Raw genomic sequence first — 18,634 nt, 5'->3', positions numbered from 1 at the left:
CTTTGGTTTTTGACTATGGAAGCAACCATAGTCAAACATTACCCTGGGCTCCATGTACGTGTGTGTTGGGGGGGCAAACATTACCCCATGACCTGTATGTGTGTGTGCGTGGGGGATAAACATTACCCTACATCCTGTGGGGGGGGGCGGCAAACATTACCCTGTGCCATGGGGGGTGGGCAAACACTACCCTGTGCTCCGTGTGTGTGTGTGGGGTGGGACAAACATTACCCTGTGCCCCGTGTATGTGTGTGTGAGAGAGAAAGAAGCAAATGTTACCCTGCATCCTGTGTGTGTTGGGGGCGCAGGCTAGTTCTGGAGGCCAAAAGGCAACTTTTAGAATTCTGTTTTCTCCTACTGTAAGTTCTCAGGATAGAGTTCAGGTTACCTGGCTTGCAGGACACACGCCTTTACCACCTGAGCCAGCTCCATATTGTACTTTAAACATTTTAGTATGGAGTCGGAGCACTTGCTGTTTTCCCAGAGGACCTGGGGTTCAACTCTTAGCACCTGCATGGAGTCTCATGACTGTAACTCTAGTTCCAGAGGATCTGATGTTGTCTCCTAGAATCTTTGGGTACCTGAAGTTATATGCACATACCCACACATAGGCGCACACACAATAAACATACTTAAAAATAAAATGAAATCTCTAAAAAATACTTTTTAAATCTAAAATGAAAAAGGAACCATTTCACTGAGTCTCACTTGATAAACTTGGTCTCACTTGATAAACTTGCCATATTAGTCAGGGAGGGAGCAGCACTGATAGAATGATTCCTGATGAGTTGCTGGTCCTCAGTTGGCACTGGAAACCCAAAGGAACTGGTTCTAATATCACCGAAGATATGCCACAGCAGCAGGAGAGAAGGACTTGCCTGTGGGAGTGAGGGCAAGCAGGCAAAAACAAGGTTTCTTTTCTTCCATGTCCCTCTATCTAGGTTGCCACCAGAAGGAGCCGCCCACCTTTAGGGAGGGTGTTACCAATTCAAATAATCTGATCAAGCAAACCCTCACAGAAGGACCAGCCAGGCAGCTTGGGTTTCAGTTGGTTCCAGATGTGGAGTGGACAAGCAAGGTCAGCCATCACAACTGGGCAACACAAAACATGAACTCGTACTTAGAGAGGAGAAATGAAGTAAATCACTTGACTTGTCATTCATTGAGGTTTCCTATGTTGAAGCCATGACTCCCCCACTCTAACAGTATTTAAAGTAGGGCTAATAAGGAGGTAATCAAGGTTAAATAAAGTCACAAGTGTTAGGTCCTACTGTGATAGAATTAGTGTCCTTACAAAAGGAGGTACCAGAGAGCTTGTTCTCTGTCCATCCACAGATGTGTACACAAAGAGGAACATACGGATATGTAGCAAGATGACAGCCACCTACAAAACAAGAAAGGAGGCTTCATCAGAAACCAACCATATCCATTGGCACCCTAATCTTAGACTTCCATCTTCCAGAACTGTGAGAAAAGACCTGCTGGGTAAGTTATCACCACTTGTGCTAAGACAAAGTTACTGATCATGAAACACCCGACCTCCAAGTTTCCGGATGCTCTGTGTCCACAGAGCATGTCTTAGAGTTTCTATTACTGTGAAGATACCATGACCACGCCAACTCTTACAAAGGAAAGCATTTAATCATAGTGGCTTACTTACAGTTTAGAGGTTTAGTCCATTATCATCAGGCAGACATGGTGCTGAAGAAGGAGCTGAGATTTCTTATTCATATTTATCTTGAGTGATATCTTGACTCACAAGCAACAGGAAGTAGTCTGTCTTACTGAGTGTAGCTTGAGCATGTGAGACCTCCGAACCCACCTCCACTTCCTCCAATAAGAAAAAAAGACCACATCTACTCCAACAAGGGCACACCTCTTAATAGTGCCACTCCCTTTGGGGGTCATTTTCTTTCAAACCACCACAGAGCACAAAGGCAGAAGTAGTTGATAAGGAAGGAATGTGTGTCAACCAACTGTCCCTGAATCTCTACTATGGTTGTCCCTAGAAACTAATGCTTCTTTATCTTCCATCAGCAAGTAGAATTATCCTATTGTGAAGATGAGCCTCTGAGTAGAAAAATAGAAGCATCATCCCACATGGTTGAAGAATTTGGTGGATTTCTCTCTATCCATGAACTTTTTTTTAACTGATTGCATTTATTTATTTGCTCTCTCTCTCTCTCTCTCTCTCTCTCTCTCTCTCTCTCTCTCTGTGCGTGTGTGTGTGTGTGTGTGTGTGTGTGTGTGTAGCATGTGGAGGTGAGAGAATAACTCTCAGAAACCAGTTCTCTCCTTCCACTATGTAGTTCCTGGGAATACAAGTTGACTCATTGTCAGACTTGGTGGCAAATGCCCTTACCTGTGCTTACCTCTCTGGCTCACTAGCAATAAACTTTTAAACTGATTTCTTAAAAATAAAAATTACACTTAGGTCAGCAAGAAGATTCAGTGGGTGAAGGCACTTGTCTCTCAGCCTTAGGATCTGAGTTCTATCTCTGGGACTCACAGGGTAGACAGACAAGAAAACCCAACCCTGTAAATCATCTTCTGCCCTACCCATTCACATGCAAAGCCCCTAAATGAAAATAAAATAAAGTATTTTTAGTTGTATTGTTACTGGAGAATGTTTTTATCTGGTCCTGCTGATTCCTTCTTACAAGGAGAGTTTGACTGTCTCTCCCTTTATTCATGCAAATCTAACTGGTAATTTTGAAAATAAAACTGGGTATGTTCTACCTGGCTCAGCAAAGACCGATGGACAGAGAACATGAATTCTTCCATGTTAGAAATCCTACATGCGACTAACCTACATAAAGAATTCTATATAGCCAGGGCAACATATAGACTCAATCTCCAGAAACCAAAAAGAAAAATGATAACAATACTAATAAAAATAAGTCTTCCGTGTAAAGAAGCTGGGACCTAATGCTGGACTCTTATAGGAACCCCATTTGCTCCTAAACGAAGTCAATGTAGCTGTGTTCATTATAAAACAGTATCTTGGCCTGAATATTCTACTTTTTATTTCTTGAATGGTTAAGAAAGAAGCAAAGCTTTTTAACTCAGGCCTATTCTGAAAGGCTACCAGTGTCCCTGCAGGACAAGCCTCCATGTTCTACCAGCGTCCCTGCAGGACAAGCCTCCATGTTCTATTACTGGAGCGCTGAGAAGCCGGGAGCAGACATGAACCTCAGCGGAGGTGGAATTATCCTTGCAAGGACTGCAGTCAATGTTTGTTGAAGGGGAAAAATGGAAAGAGAAGATCTACCATATATACCCAGTTATAATGGAAAGCCTATTTCTGCCATATACATTAGAGAAATTGTTCGAGAAGAGTTCATCCATGTGAAAATATTAGCGCTGTAATTCTGCCAAGGTCAGCAAGACCTAGTGATTCGCTGAGATATCACCTTCATTTCACCAGGTAAATAAAGGCTCCTTCCCCGGTGCGTCCTAGCAAGCAGCACTGCAGAACAACAGCTAAATTATGAGTACAGCACATATGTTCCGTACCATATCGTTTACAGCACAATTTAGCATAGACATAATGCTTTGTAACAAACTACAGTACCATTCACAAAATGCATTTAAATAGCATAATTTAGTTCATTAAGTTCCGTCATTTAGAGTAAATCAAAATCATCACAGGAATTGAAGAGAGTACACAGTTGTTTGTTTGAATAGTTAAGCTAGCCAAGTCAATTTCTTTCTGAAGGTCAAGGACAGAGTTGTTTCCATTTTCTGTGATAAAAAAGATACAGCTGGTGTCAAAAGATAATTTAATGTCATCTCAAAATGATCAACCCGCTTTTTCTCCCTCCCCCCTTCCCTCCCTGTCTCTCCTGGTTCCATCGCGTATCACTGCCATCCCTGAGACAGATTTCACTCCCCCAACAGTTCTGTGGGCCAGTTACCTAAGACAGATGTGCAGATTTTTACAAAGTCTCAAACATACCATCCCTTCAAATTTTTAACCAAGATGTATATATTTAATCCTGAGAAAGCTTCAAATGCTTCACATCGTCGTGCGTGCAATGATTTACATATCCATTTATCATGGCTTGACAGAAGTTTTCTGTGAGTAGGAGCCTGCCCAGTTCACTTTGTTTCGAGACTACCATCTGGCAGTGTTCGTTGACTGTGAACTTCTAGGAAGGAAGGCGTGGCCTAACTATTCACTGGTTTATACCCCTCATAGCCCTAGCCAAGGGCTTCATCTACACCAGGAAATATTTGTTGGTAAAATCCTCGGCCAAAGGGATGACTCAGCAGAGCACCAAGTCTGACAAACTGAGTTCAATGCCTGGAACCCACGCGGTGGAAGAAAAGAGTCACTTCCCCCATGTTATCTGTATGTACACCATGCCACACACATGCCTACACACGTACCGTACGTGTGAAATAAACAAAGAAATATGTCTAAACTTAAAATCTGGTTAGAGCATGACTTAGTAAGGTTTCTATCGATCTGAATAAAGGTCATGACCAAAGTCAACTCAGGAAGGAAAGGGTTGACTTCATCTTTCAGCTTCCAGTCCGTCATGAAGGGAAGTCAGAACAGGAACTCAAGGCAGGAACCTAGAATTGAAGCGGAGACCATCAGTGAGCACCGCTTACCGGCTCACTCCTCATGGCTTGCTCAGCCATGAGGATCAGTGGATCAGTGCCTGCAGTGAGCCAGGCCCTCCCACATCAATCATGACTCAAGAAGGTGCCCCCACTGACTTACCTATGGGCCAAGCTGGTGGGGAATTTTCTCATTTGAGGTTTTCCTCTTTCCTGACGACTCTAGATGTATCAAGTTGACAATAGAATAAAAGGGACATACCTTGGGAGACAGATCATGAGCACAACAAATCAGTCTATACTTAAAAAATATTTTATATTTATTTGTGTGTGTGTGTGTGTGTGTGTGTGTATGTGCAAGTGTGTGTGTGTTGGTGTAAGAAAGTACATGATATTATCCCCATATAGAAGTCAGAAGGCAATCCCACAGGACTGGATTCTAATCTTCTACCACGTAGAATCAAACAGGCCATCAGACTTGACAGCAAACACCTTTACCTGATGAGCTACCTCACTGGCCCAAATCTGCTTTTTAAATGGTTTTTAATATACAAGTGCCTACAATAAGAGGCACAGAAAGGAGAAGACAGAATTTACCGTTGTATTCAATCCGATGTTACTGTCTACCGTCTGCTGTTCGCTGAGCAGAACCACACATAGGTACATAAAATCATGTTTTACCTTCCACGGGCCTTTCTATTAGCCTGCACCTGACACACTCAGCGGTGGCTAAGAGTGCGGAGACTTAACTAGCCAGCGCACCACACTTAGCTTGCATCTCTCCCTGTGTGTGCCTTGCACAGGCACTGGGTGAACCACAGAGCGACAACCTCTGGTTAGATCTGAACTCAGTCCTGAAGCTGCCCAGAGGCCAGCGAGGTACTCCAAAAAAGAGCACAGTGTCTTGATTAATAAAGGGGGCACAACGCATTCGTTTGAAGCACCGGCTTCTCTTCTAGCACGTTCTAGGGACCAGGCCCCCTGGAACTGTGAGTGGACACCGTGGGAACGAGTGTGAAGGGGAGCTGCCAGAGAGAGAGCGTCTCCGGCTTCCTCTCCTTTCCGTCACATTTCTCTTTCCTACAAATTGAGAAAACTAGTGAAATTAGGGAATATTTTTTCAAACTTGAAACTAGTGCCTGTGAGATGGTTCACCTGGTAAAGGTAATTGTTGCCAAACCTGGCTACTGAGTCTATCCTTAGGCCTCACATGCTAGAAGGACAGAACAGACTCCTGTAAGCTATCCTCTGACCTCCACAGCCCTGTAGCCTCTTCTGACCTCTATGGGCAACAACATACACACACACACACACACACACACACACACACACACACATTTTTTAAAAAGTGCCATTAGATTTTCCATAGTGCCTAAATAGTAAAATGTAATAAATACTATTTAAAGTATTTAAAAACAAAAAGCTCTAGGTCGGTGTGATGGTGTGGGCCAGCAATTCTAGTACTAAGGAGACTGGGGCAGTAAGATTGGTACAAGTCAGAGGCCATTCTGAGTTACATGGCAGTACCAAGCCAGTCATGGCTACATAGCAAGACAGGCTCATTAAAAGTGTGTGTGAGTGGTTGACCGGACAGTGGTGGCACACACCTTTAATCCCAGCACTCAGGAGGTAAACGCAGGTGGATCTCTGTGAGTTCAAGGCCAGCCTGGTTTACAAAATTAGTTCCAGGACAGTCAGAGCAGTTACATGGGGAAACACTGTCTTGGGAAACAAACAACAACAAAAAAACCCTAACAAAAACAAACAAAAAAGTGTGTGTGTGTGTGTGTGTGTGTGTGTGTGTGTGTGTAAGAAGTGTCAACACTTTCAGGAACAACACAGAAAAATAAGAAACAATAACAAAAACTCACCAAGGACTTTGATTTGTAGCAGAAGAAGCTCCTCAATTCATCCTGCACAGGTTCCAGCAGCATCTGGAAGTGTTGCGTCAGGACAAGTGGTTAAATGATGCATAGACCCAGTCTGATGCAGGTTCAGCAGCATCCACTTACAAACCCCCAGGAGGACACTGGGACTCACTGGGTATTTAAAGAAACTGCCTGAGAAGAGGTTGGGACGGGTCTCCCTAGGCAGATCACTCTATTTAAGAACCTCCCATCAGAAATTCCATTTTGAATTTGGCAGGGAGAAGGCAGAGGCCAGTTCACTAGCATTATCATTCCAAAAATCTGAATTTGGGGCTCTTTTAGAATTCTTTACCCTTGCTTTACTCTCCAAAGTGCAGAGTTAAAGATCACGGTTCAGGACCCACGCTGTCAAATGAGCCCCACCCGACACAGCCATTCTGGGGTGACCTTTCAGCGGGTCTCTGGCACAGGCAGTGCACAGTCTCCTGGAGCAAAGCCAGAACGTAAGATGAAAAGTCACAGGCAGGGGGGATGACGCAAGGGAAACTATCATGACTCCCGCTGAGAGCCAGAAAGAGATTCCAGGTCTCAGCCCGCTCTTGTGCTCAGGAGAAAAACCCCTTTGCCTTTTATCTCTTGAGATGCCCCGGCACAGAAGGGTGGCATGCCAGAAACGAGATTGTGCCAGGGGTCGAGGGTGTCTCCTTGCTCCTCAGAGAATTCTGAATGCATTGCTCTTGGTTCCTCCAGGAATTTCAAGGGGCACTTTCCCAGTGTTCCAAAGCCCTTGATGTGCCGGAGAGGAAGGAGGTTCATTCATATTCTTTCAGCAGGAGCCTACTGAGGCAGCACCGACCTTAACGTCCACGTATAACACTAGGAAAGAAAAAATGACAACATCAGAGTCGGAAAGGGAGGAGTTTCCACTCAGAGTTCATCCACTGTTGTCATCAGGGCCCCAAGGAAGAGATGGGGGTGGAGGGGCTGTAGAGGAAGGGAGAGGGGGAAAGAATGCAAACCCAGCTGAGGCCAGTGTCCTATCATCCAGAACGACTGACCCACTGGGCAATGCTGGTACTACTGGTGCCCCTCTGTTGTTTCTGATGGTGGATTGGAACCCAGATCTTAGAGCACACTTAAAGCATTATAGCTCTGAGATGTATCTTTAGCTCTGTCATTTTTTAAAAACCAGATCCAGGCAACCATCTGGGAAGGACGTCTTCTCATGATGACTGACCCCAGGACAAACGACCAGGCACTTACAGACATCTGATACCACCTGCCTGCCATTGCTCCGAGTAACCCAGAGTCCCGTCTGTGCCAGTGGGATTCACCCAGTGAACCTGATGCGGCAGATACTAGCCCTGGAAGTCCTACGAGCGTGTGGCACATCTCCCAAGAGCACCGTGGGAGGTCACACCCAGTGTCTACCTCTGCGGAGATTGAAATGGAAGAGCTAGAGGAGAGCAAGGAGGATGGCATAAAATCCTCCCAGGTCCTGCGGCTGGCTCTGCGCTAGTTGAGACACGTGATGCTGACACCAACGACAGCCTTCCGAATCCCGCTAGCCCTCATCTCCACTGCCGTGGGTTGTGCTGTAAGGCAAACACTAACATTATCATCCGACCAAAAAGAAGCATGCCAGGGACGACTGAGTTGGGCATGGTTACATAACTACCATAGGAAAGGCTGCCAGAAGCCATTCCCTTCCAAAGTCTCCTCATTAGCCATGTGCCTCAGAAGACAAAGACTTTCAAAATCAAAGTCAACTCCAGATTTATAACCAAGTTGAGCCTTTCTTGGGAGACAGGGGAGCCTTCTTACTCGGCTGTGTCTCTGAGAAGGAAGAGCTTAGGGGAAAACCTGAAAATACGCCTTAGAAAAGAGAGTGCTCAAAAATAAGAAATAAATGTCTTAACGTTGCTGAGAGCAGTGGGTACAGTTGTATTTACATGTATAATATATGTTGAGGTTTTGTTTTGTTTTGAGACATTTTGAGTCTCACTATGTAGCTCTGGCTGTTCTGGAACTCACTATGTAGAACAGACTGGTCTCAAACTCATAGAGATCCACCTGCCTCTGCCTCCCAAGTACTGGGATTAAGGCGTGCACTGCTACACCTGGCTACTAAATTTATTTATTATTCATTCATTTGAAGTGTCAGGGAGCAAGCCTAGGGCCTTGTCAGTGTCCTATAAGTGCTCTACCAAAAACCACGTCCTCAACCTTATTGTGTGACTTTAAGGAAATCTTTTCATCTTCTCTGGACTCACAGCTATTGCCCCTGTTTCTCTATCTGTCGGTGTGGATCACTCTATGTGTGATTCTAAAGGTGTTGTGAGCACAGACACCTTTTTGAGAACCTTCAAAGTGCTAGTACCTGGACTTGTGATGAAATTGAGGAATTTGGCGCTAAGACAAGTTCCTTGTTAATAGACTCTCTTTAACAAGAGAAGAGAAGGAAGCATAGTCATGGAGCCAGGCAAGCATCATCTGCCCAGGCCACATGAGGAGAAGAGCGGCACCTTGCTGTATTGAGTTGTTCTAGAAGATCCAGAATAGCAAGAGGGACTACCAAAATCATGTAAATTCTGAACGCTAGGGGCTGGAGAGATGGCTCAGAGGTTAAGAGCGTTGCCTGCTCTTCCAAAGGTCCTGAGTTCAATTCCCGGCAACCACATGGTGGCTCACAACCATCTGTAATGAGGTCTGGTGCCCTCTTCTGGTCTGCAGACAGAATATTGTATACATAATAAGTAAATAAATAAATATTTTTAAAATTATATAAAAAAAATTCTGAACGCTAGAGTTCAAGTTAAAGCTAAGGCAAAATGACTAAATGAGGTGGAAAAGCAAGGGAAAGGTGGCTCACCTGGAGCCCTGAGAGTCGTCTAGCCCACTGCTGGGAGCAAGGAACAGGCCACAGCTTAGGCCTTATGGTGTTACTGCAAAAGGAGAGGCTTGAAGCCAAGGGGGAAAAAAAAAAAGGACCACTAGGAGCTAGCTGGCTTGATGACATGATTGTCTCACATGATCAAAGCCCTGGTTCTATCGCCAAGTGTGGTGGTGCATGCCTGTAATCCCAACACCAATAAGAGATGGAAGAACCAGGCCAGTGAGACGGCTTAGCAGACAGCACTTGCCATACAACCTGAATCTGAGCTCTGGAACCCACGGTGAAAGAGAACCAACCCCCAAAGGTTATTCTCTGGTAGTCATACACATGCCATGGTATATGCATGGCCACACTTATAACACACACACACACACACACACACACACACACACACACTAATAATTTGTTAATTAAAAAAAAAACCCAAATAGAACTAGGGAGAAAATAAAGGAAGAAAAATATTAACAGACTGTAAGTACATGCTATTAGAAGGGGATCATAACGAGGGAGAGAGAGAGTGCTACTTGAAAAGATGCTGCTTTGGGGCTGGAGAAATGGCTCAGCAGTTAAGAGCACTGGCTGCTCTTCCAGAGGTCCTCAGTTCAATTCCCAGCAACCACATGGTGGCACACAACCACCTGTAATGAGATCTGGCTCCCTCCTCTGGCCTGCAGGCATACATGGAGGCAGAATGTTGTATAAATAATAAATAAATAAATATTTAAAAAAAACAGATGCTGCTTTTATCATGATCTGATTAAATCATGAACAAGGAACAATGCTGCCTTTACATTTTCTTTAACTGACAAAAGTAACAATAGAAGGCATGCAAAAGAAAGCTAAAAATTGTCCGATAGACCTAGATAAATAGAAAGAGGGAACAGATTAAAGCCCATAAACACCAGCTTGAAACATCAAGGGAGCCAAAGCCAGGGGTACTGATGGTTAAGTGTCCTGTATGACTCGTGGTGAGCTCTCAGCAAGAGAAAGGACCTTAGACAGCGTGGAGCTTCCACTAACTCACCCAGGGAAAATGTAGACCAGAGAATGCACGAGACACTGGGTTCAATCTCCAGCACATGCATAACAACACCAACAATAAATGGAGTCCTGGAAGGTGCTGGTAACTACTTTGCTAAAAAGGAGTTTGCCCAAGAAGAAAGTCATACAATGGAAGGGAGGGTGCACAAATGAATGGAGCAAGTTTTATTGTATATTATATGTGTGTATATTTATATAATATGTATATAAATATGTATATTATATGTGTATATATTATGTATATTTTAGTGTATATTGGCTTGCAAAACATCTTTTAAAACTTAATTCTGATAGTGATCCCCCCCCCAAAAAAAAGAGCAAAGCAAATGTGAACTTGAGCAAATCTAGCCTAGGGCACTGCTAGCATACTTTCCTGACCAAGATGTCTGTGACTTTAAGGTAGAGCATTTTAACACCAGCTGATGCTTGGAGCTGAAACACTGTGACTGACTTGGACAGCTCAGAAAACCTCTGTAGGTGTCACAGAATAAATTCAACAGGAACTTGTGTTGGACAAAAATTAAGAAGAAGAACCCATTACCATCTTTCAAACATGCCTACATTTTTGCCTTAACTTTTCTTTCTCTCTTTCTTTCTTTCTTTCTTTCTTTCTTTCTTTCTTTCTTTCTTTCTTTCTTTCTTTCTTTCTTCCTTCCTTCCTTCCTTCCTTTTCTTCCTTTCTTCTTTTCTCTTCCTTCCTTCCTTTCTTTCCTTCTTTTCTTTTCTTTTTATTTTTTTTGATAGGGTGGCCCATGTCAGTCTCCACAATAGAACAAGACCCAGTTTTTCTCTACTTCTCTCTCCCAAAAAAGAGAAAGAAAAGGAAAGAAGATGCCAGGTACAGTGGCACACATTCAGTATGTGGAGGCTAATCCAAGTAACTCTGAGGTCACCCTGGGCTACCTAATGAGTCTCGACCAGAGAAAAGGAGGAGCTAGAGATGTAGTTCTGTTGGCAGGTGCCTAGCTAGCAGGCATGAGGCCCTGAGTTCAATGCTCAGCACTACGCAATACTGCATGTGGTGGGACATGCCTGTGATCTCAACACTCAGAAAGTGGAAGCAAATGAATTTGAAATTCAAGATTATCCTACACAGGGAGTTTGAGGCTCCCCTGAGTTGGATGAGAACCTGTCTCAAAAATAAATAAAGACATAAATAAATAAAATATTATAATAAAGAGAGAAACATGCTTATTTGACCATGGGGGGGGGGCAGTTTGAGACAGGATTTCCCTGTAGCTTTGGAGCCTGTCATGGAAGTTGCTTTGTAGATCAGGCTGGTCTCAAACTCACAGAAATCCACCTGCCTCTGCCTCCTGAGTGCTAGGTTTAAAGGCATGCGCCACCGCCGGTCTCATTTGACCTTCTATTATAATTCACACCACTGGCTCTCAAAAGACAAAGGTATTTTTTTCTACGCGCTGAAGAAACTTAATAAATTGCTAAAACCAAAATCAAAACCACAGAAATGGAATTTCACTGTGAAATTCCACATAGTTCCAAAAAGTATGTAAACCTCTTGTTAAGAAGCAGTATAATCTTTTTATGAGAGTCTAGCAAATTATGTGGGCTACTAAATCAACTTGGTTCATTTATTTACTTTGTTTATCGGTCAGACCAGCCCATTCCAGGATTTTACCACTATAAATGGGCCCCTGGACTAAGTCGTGCAGGCAGGCAACAACTCCATCAAACCCAATAATTAATTGGGCAGTCCTCCTCCATATGTCATGGCGACTACTCATTAAAACAGTGCATATGGCTGGTACCTGCACGTGCTAGCCTTTCACGTTTGTTCATGGTTCAACAAATTTATGAACTATAGATCTGGTGGAACAATGAAAACCTAATTCAGGGCTATTGTAATAAGACGGAGAGTTTAAAATTAGAAAGAAAAAATTTAAAACAAAAAAAAATATGTCAGGTTGACAACAGAACTCATGACCAACTCACGGTACACGTCTGTGGACTGGCCTCTACGTCCAACACAGTCAGAGTGGAGAAACTAAGAGACGTCATTGTGCATGCCCAAAGTCTTGGTTTTCTTTCAGAAACTATCATCTGTGTTGCAAAGACGGAGTAACAACATAAAGTTGTCGCTGGTGAACACCATTTTATCTGTTCATTTCATCATCGCTTTTGCCAAACACCAGACAGGAAGACCTTGGGGTGGGAAAGTTTAGTATGTGATGGCTTAGCCCTCCCTGTTCATGAGCAGAACAAGCATCATGGCAATGCGAGCATGGGGTAGAGGCTGTTCTCCACTTAGGAGCAAATAGGAAACAGAGTCACAAGAACTGGGACCAGGTGACCTACCCTTTCTCATAAACTCCACCTCCTAAACTTTCTGTAACTTCACATAAGAGTTCAAGAAGCCGGATACCAAGGGTTCATACATGTCCCTGTGAGGAACATTTCATATTTAAATCACAACAGCCACACATTTCTGATCATCACAATTCTCATTTAAGATGGCCGTCTTAAGAGATGTGAATGCATGAAGTACTACTGTAAAGTTTTTCCGGCCCAACAATCCTCTCCGCCGAGGCAATAATCCAAATCAGACCAAATCAAACCAAATTAGAAAAAGCCCATGTTTAATGGATGCCAGCACTCCTGGGAGGCCCTTGGGGAAAACAAAAAGAGGAGGAAGGAGAACAGGAAATACCACGTGTTGTGTTCGTTCTGGTGGGGGGGCAGTTTAAATAGCCTGTGGGCATGGTCTTGACCCCCTCTGGGGAGGGGTTGCCGGTTGGTGGGTTTTCTCAGAGGTGGAGTTTGGACTGAAGCACCTCCCAGGGGAGGGGCTTGAAATGGAACTTCCCACCAAACATTCCAAAATGGGAGCCAGGGGGCTAGGGTGATGCTGCCAACCAAACAAGTACATCCTTTCGGCAATGACATGTATTCCATTCCATGCAAAATTAAATATGCAACTTGGTAAAATAAAAAAGATTACCAAGGCAGGTGTGATGATTCATACCTCTATTATCATCAGTATTTGGGAGGTAGAGGCAGGAAGATCCGGAGCTAAAGGCCAGTCTGGGGGTCAGTGAGATGGTTCACTGGGTAAAACTGCTTTGCGGGCCAATCCATGGAAACAGCCTCTACCTCCTGAGTGCTGGGATTAAAGGCACACGCTACCACTACCAACTCTTGAAAGTTGTCCTTGACCTCCCTGTGCGTGATGTTGCATTCACCCACATTCACAAACCCACACCATCCACACATATACACACAATAATAAAAACTAAAATAAATGCTTTTAAAAGTTGACTCTGGGCCACATGCTAGCCAGGCTCTGCCTCCAGAGAGAGAGAGAGTGAGAGAGAGAATGTGTTGGCCAGCAAGATGTACTCAGCACTGGTGCTGTGGAATAATGCTCCTGGACACTGTAAAGATTTGTCACTCTGAATTGGTTTAATGAAACACTGATTGGCCAGTAGTCAGGCAGGAAGTATAGGCGGGGCAACCAAACTAAGGATGCTGGGAAGAGAAAGGGCAGAGTCGGAGAGCTGCAAGCAAACGCAGAGAAGCAAGATGAGAATGCCATACTGAGAAAAGATACCAAGCTATGTGGCTTAACATAAGAAGATAAGAATTATGGATTAATTTAGGTGTAAGAGTTAACCTAGTAACAAGCTTGAGCTATCGGCTGAGCACTTACAAATAGTATTAAACCTCTGTGTTATTCGGGAGCAGGTGGTTGGGACAGAAACTTCCACCTGCACACTGACTGTCAAGCCTGCCACCCTGAGTCTTGCTCAGGACCCACATGGTAGAAGAGAAGCAACTTCCCCAGGCATTCTTTAACAGTCACCTGTGCTGCACTGTGATATTCATGCACACACACACACACACACACACACACACACACACACACACACAAACACACATACACACAGTGATAAAGAAATAAATATATTTAATAAAAATAATTTAAAAATACTTCTCTTATTTTGTCACAGAATGTAATTCTAGCACACAGGAGACTCAATTAGGAGGGGGCTGACTTTGACTACCAGCCTGGACTATATAGTGAACTCTTTATGAAGAGAGAAAGACAGGAAAGTTCTCCTATGTGTGGGTCAGAGTGGATCATGAATAATATCTGGACTCAGATTTCCACTTGTGCTGGCAGCCTCTGACCACATGACTTTCTCCTGGTCCTTAGTACGGAATGTCACGGTCCCCCTACTTCAGTTTCAAGGAAGAAGCAGAGAGCACAGGAAACAGGAAAGAGCAGATGCTGTCATGAATTGTCTTTGACACTGTTTAGTGGAAACAGCCTTAGGCAGGTCATTTTGATCTCCTTGGAAACAAATCTTAACATACCTATCAAAAGAAAGAATTGAAGGGCTGGAGCAAAGGCTCAGAAGCTAAGAACACTTGTTGCTCTTGTAGAGGATTCAGGTTCAGTTCCCAGCACCCACGTGGCGGCTCACAACCATGCATACTCTAGGTCAATACCTTCTTCTGACTTCATATATATATATATATATATGAGTTGGAGTTGATGAGTGCTTTCCAAGGTGTGTTAAGAAAGATGGAAACAGGAGAAACATATGAGCAGGTGGGAACGCTCCATCTTTGAGGAGAGTGGCTGTCCTGAAATCTACATATTAGGTTTCAGACATAGTGCTGGCACGAAGCAAGCCAAGGCTTTCCACGGTCTGAACATGGCAGGTTTGACCAAATGCTAAGCACTGCTGCACCTGGAACGCTCGGCTCCTCTTCTCTACCCAGGTGCACGCCAATACATCACACCGTTTTATCTGCTCTGACCTGCTTTAGAGACATTTTAACTGAATCCTAGCGTTCTTTCTGTCATCGCAATTCTGTATCCATCTGTTCAAAAAAAAATTGATTTTTTTTTCTCCACTCACATTTATCAGTCCATTTTGGGAAGCTCTCTTTGCCACGTTCTTAAATAAGTAAATAGGATAACTGTGGTAATCGCCTGACCTGAAAAGTGTATAGAGCTTCAAGGTTAATGGTCCTGGCACAAGATTTTCGCTACAAACAGCAGAATCCTCTAGCCCTTTGCTGAGGCATCGGTTCGATAGCAAGAGGAGATCAAGCCATGAATCGAATTACTCAAAAGAGAATTATCTGAGTCCCCGAATGATCTAATACACCTGAACTGTGCTCCCGAAAGAACTGTATCAAAGAACTTCAGTAGAAGAAGCGTTCCCTGAACATACAGTAGAAAAGTCAAATATTTAACAAAACAACACACACTCACACACACACACACAAGACATGGCACAGTCCTGTTTCAAATGCCCTGAAAATTCCCTGATTCATTGCACAACACTGAAGTTCCTTCCACATGAAGCAAAAAGAATGGTTACTATTAAACCTTTCCATCTCTGAAATCCCTCTAATCCATTTTCATTAAAGACTGTCAAACACATACATCATTAGGGGATTTTTAAATCTGAATTTTATTGAAGATACATTACATGCGCTTAAACACTTCAGTTCAGCAATGCCCATCAGCAATAAGTATCACTTTAAGGCGGCGGTGGGGGGGGGGGGTTTAGTTGAATTTTCTAGCAAACACAGTGATCCAAATAGCAAAGTGAAATCCAGGCATGGAGCTCAGATTCCCCACCCTCTCATCCAGTGTGGTGCTTGTGCGCTCTCTCTCTCTCTCTCTCTCTCTCTCTCTCTCTCTCTCTCTCTCTCACACACACACACACACACACACACACACACACACACAGAGAGAGAGAGAGAGAGAGAGAGAGAAGCTAGGTAACCGGCAGTGCTTTCACCGGCCTTAGAAGCCGTAGGCTGCAGGAAAGGAGCAGCTCCCCCATCAGGTATTCTGCTAAACTTTTAAGCAGAACAAAATGCGCAAAGTCAATTTGCCCTATAAAAAGTTTATTTAATTGGGCAAGGCAGAGTTGAAAGAGTGTCACTCTGCAGCCAGGCTGTCCTGGAGCCCACTGTATAGAAGTTAAAGGTAAGTCCCTATGGTAAGTCCCCAAGCTAAGCAAAGCTAGAAGCATTCCCCTCTAGTTCGATTTTACTACTCTTCCAACGACAAGCCCAAGATGTTTCTAGTCTATATTTATAAGTCTGTCTTTACTGTTATGTAGTTTTAAAGTATTCCACTTCTAGAGCTGGAGAGATGGCTTGGTGGTTAAGAGCATTGCCTGCTCTTCCAGAGGTCCTCAGTTCAACTCCCAGCAACCACATGGCGGCTCACAACCATCTGTAATGAAATCTGATGCCCTCTTCTGGTGTGCAGGCAAAACATGCAGGCAGAGAACTGTATACATAATGAATAAATAAGAATCTTTTTAAAAAGTATTTTAATTCTAGACTTAGAGTAAATATGAATTTCAGCTCCACAGAAACCAAAGACTGAAAGCAAGCCCCTGCTCTGGGTCTCACAGAGTCCGGATGTTGTACTCATGAGGAAGTATGACACTCCAGGGGGTGGGGAGATGACTTAGTTCACTCTTAGGAGCCCTGGCGGCTTTTCCAGAGGACCTGGGTCCAACTCCTAGCATTCACATAACTGCTCACCACTGTGACTCCAGTTCCAAGAGATCTGGCACCCTCACACAGACACACACGCAGCAAAACACTAATGCACATAAAATAAAAATAAATAAATCTTAAAAAACAAAAGACACTCCAACCTTGGTTCCCATGACGTTCTTATAGGCACTAATCTGTTTTAATGGGGATGAGGCAGCTCCAACAGAGTACCTACGGAGAGCCACGTGGAACAAATTTCTCTGTAATTTCTCTTCATACCCTCACTCAGCTTTGTGATGACACAGTACATATGTGTGTGTGTGTGCAATTATGTGTGTATATATGTATACATGTATATATTGTATACATATTTATTGTTTGTATATGTATATATTATATGTTCATGTGTATGTGTGTGTATATATATACACATATATATATCGCCCTTCAGAAATGACCAAGCAGAGACCAAGTCTGCATTTCTAGGACACCGTCTACCATAAACCTTCCGGTCGTCCACCCTCCTGTTTCAGTGAGGAAGCTGTTAATAAAGTCAGAGAACAAAGAGAGGGACCGTGATCAACTCCACGACATCATTTGATCTTTCTAAGAAATTTATGGGGTGCTTATGACCCTAAATAAGTCACTAATCTTCTATGAACTTCAAAATCCTCACCTTTAAAGGGAACAAAATATTTCATTTGGCTATTATTGTCAGGCTCTAAGAGAAAAAAAAATCACAAGTAAAGTACTTGATACAGTACTCAATAAATGACAGTTTGTTTTTCTAATTATTCTTCCCACAAGTAAATATCACTCAGAGAATTAAGTATCTCCCTGAAGAGTATTCTGTGTATGAGCTTTATTGAGCCCTTTATATGTAGGGCTGTGGACACAAAAATGTGGCTTATCCCATTTGCTCTCATCCGGGACCTCTTCGCCCTGAGAGAGAACAGATTCTGGGGTTACCTTCTACTGCAGAGCTAGAAAAGAAGAGTAACGTTTGACTCGTCAACTATTTCTTAAGTGAAAACAGTCTTCCTGTGGAGATTTTATTCTCTGTGACGGAGGGAACTTCTGTGCAGCTGACAAGGTGGGTCAGTGATGAGTAAAGGCCCTTGTCCTGAAGTCTTGACAGCCAGAGTTTCATCCCTAAGCCCCACACAGTGGAAGGAAGGAACCAGCTCTTGGGTCCTCTGACCCCAACCCCATCACACACACACACACACACACGCACACGTCAGGGAAAGGGAAGCAAACTCCAGGTCAATGTCCACAGTAAACCCTCTGTCTCCTACCAGGAAGTCCTTCAAAATAAGGCTTTCCTCCTCTGAGTAGAGAATTCCTCGCTTCTGTGTAGAGCCAACCAGTTCAACATAGACACCTCCCCCTGCACTAAGTAGGTAGGCCTCCCCTGCAAGATCTTCCAAGGGAAGCGCTAACACTATCCCCTTTGCTTGGATTCCAATATGCTCATTTGCTGCGAGAAGAAGATGCTAATCAGGTTAATTACCAAGGTACAAGGAGTAGGGTTAACTTCCAGTTAGCTATGCATTAGGAGGAAATCAAGGCCCAGCTATGACTGCCATCGTTCACACGAGGATTATGTTGGGGGCCTCATACCAGTTTAAACATTAGTGAGGCTCAAGGAAAATATTCCCACAGTCAGATGGTGGCGGTGCACACCTTTAATCCCAGCACTCAGAAAGTAGAGGCAGGAGGATCTCTATGAGTTCGAGGCCAGCCTGGTCTCCAGAGTGAGTTC

The 18,634-nt window shown here is 43.7% G+C and overlaps 1 long non-coding RNA gene across 1 annotated transcript; it reads right to left on the bottom strand.

Annotated features, from left to right (window-relative positions):
* Positions 1-3,838: 3,838 nt before the first annotated feature.
* LOC146895108 (uncharacterized) lies at positions 3,839-6,890 on the bottom strand. The gene is made up of 4 exons (XR_015000726.2): positions 6,790-6,890; positions 6,441-6,503; positions 4,733-4,831; positions 3,839-4,581 (listed from the first exon to the last, which is right to left on the bottom strand). It is a non-coding gene; the product is annotated as an uncharacterized LOC146895108 (long non-coding RNA).
* Between the last annotated feature and the right edge of the window lie 11,744 nt (positions 6,891-18,634).

The sequence above is a fragment of the Myodes glareolus genome, chromosome 3 (assembly GCF_982192425.1).
Source record: "Myodes glareolus chromosome 3, mMyoGla1.1, whole genome shotgun sequence".
Classification (NCBI taxonomy): Eukaryota; Metazoa; Chordata; class Mammalia; order Rodentia; family Cricetidae; genus Myodes; species Myodes glareolus.
Note: the sequence above shows the minus strand (reverse complement) of the source record. Positions and strands in the feature narration are given on the sequence as shown.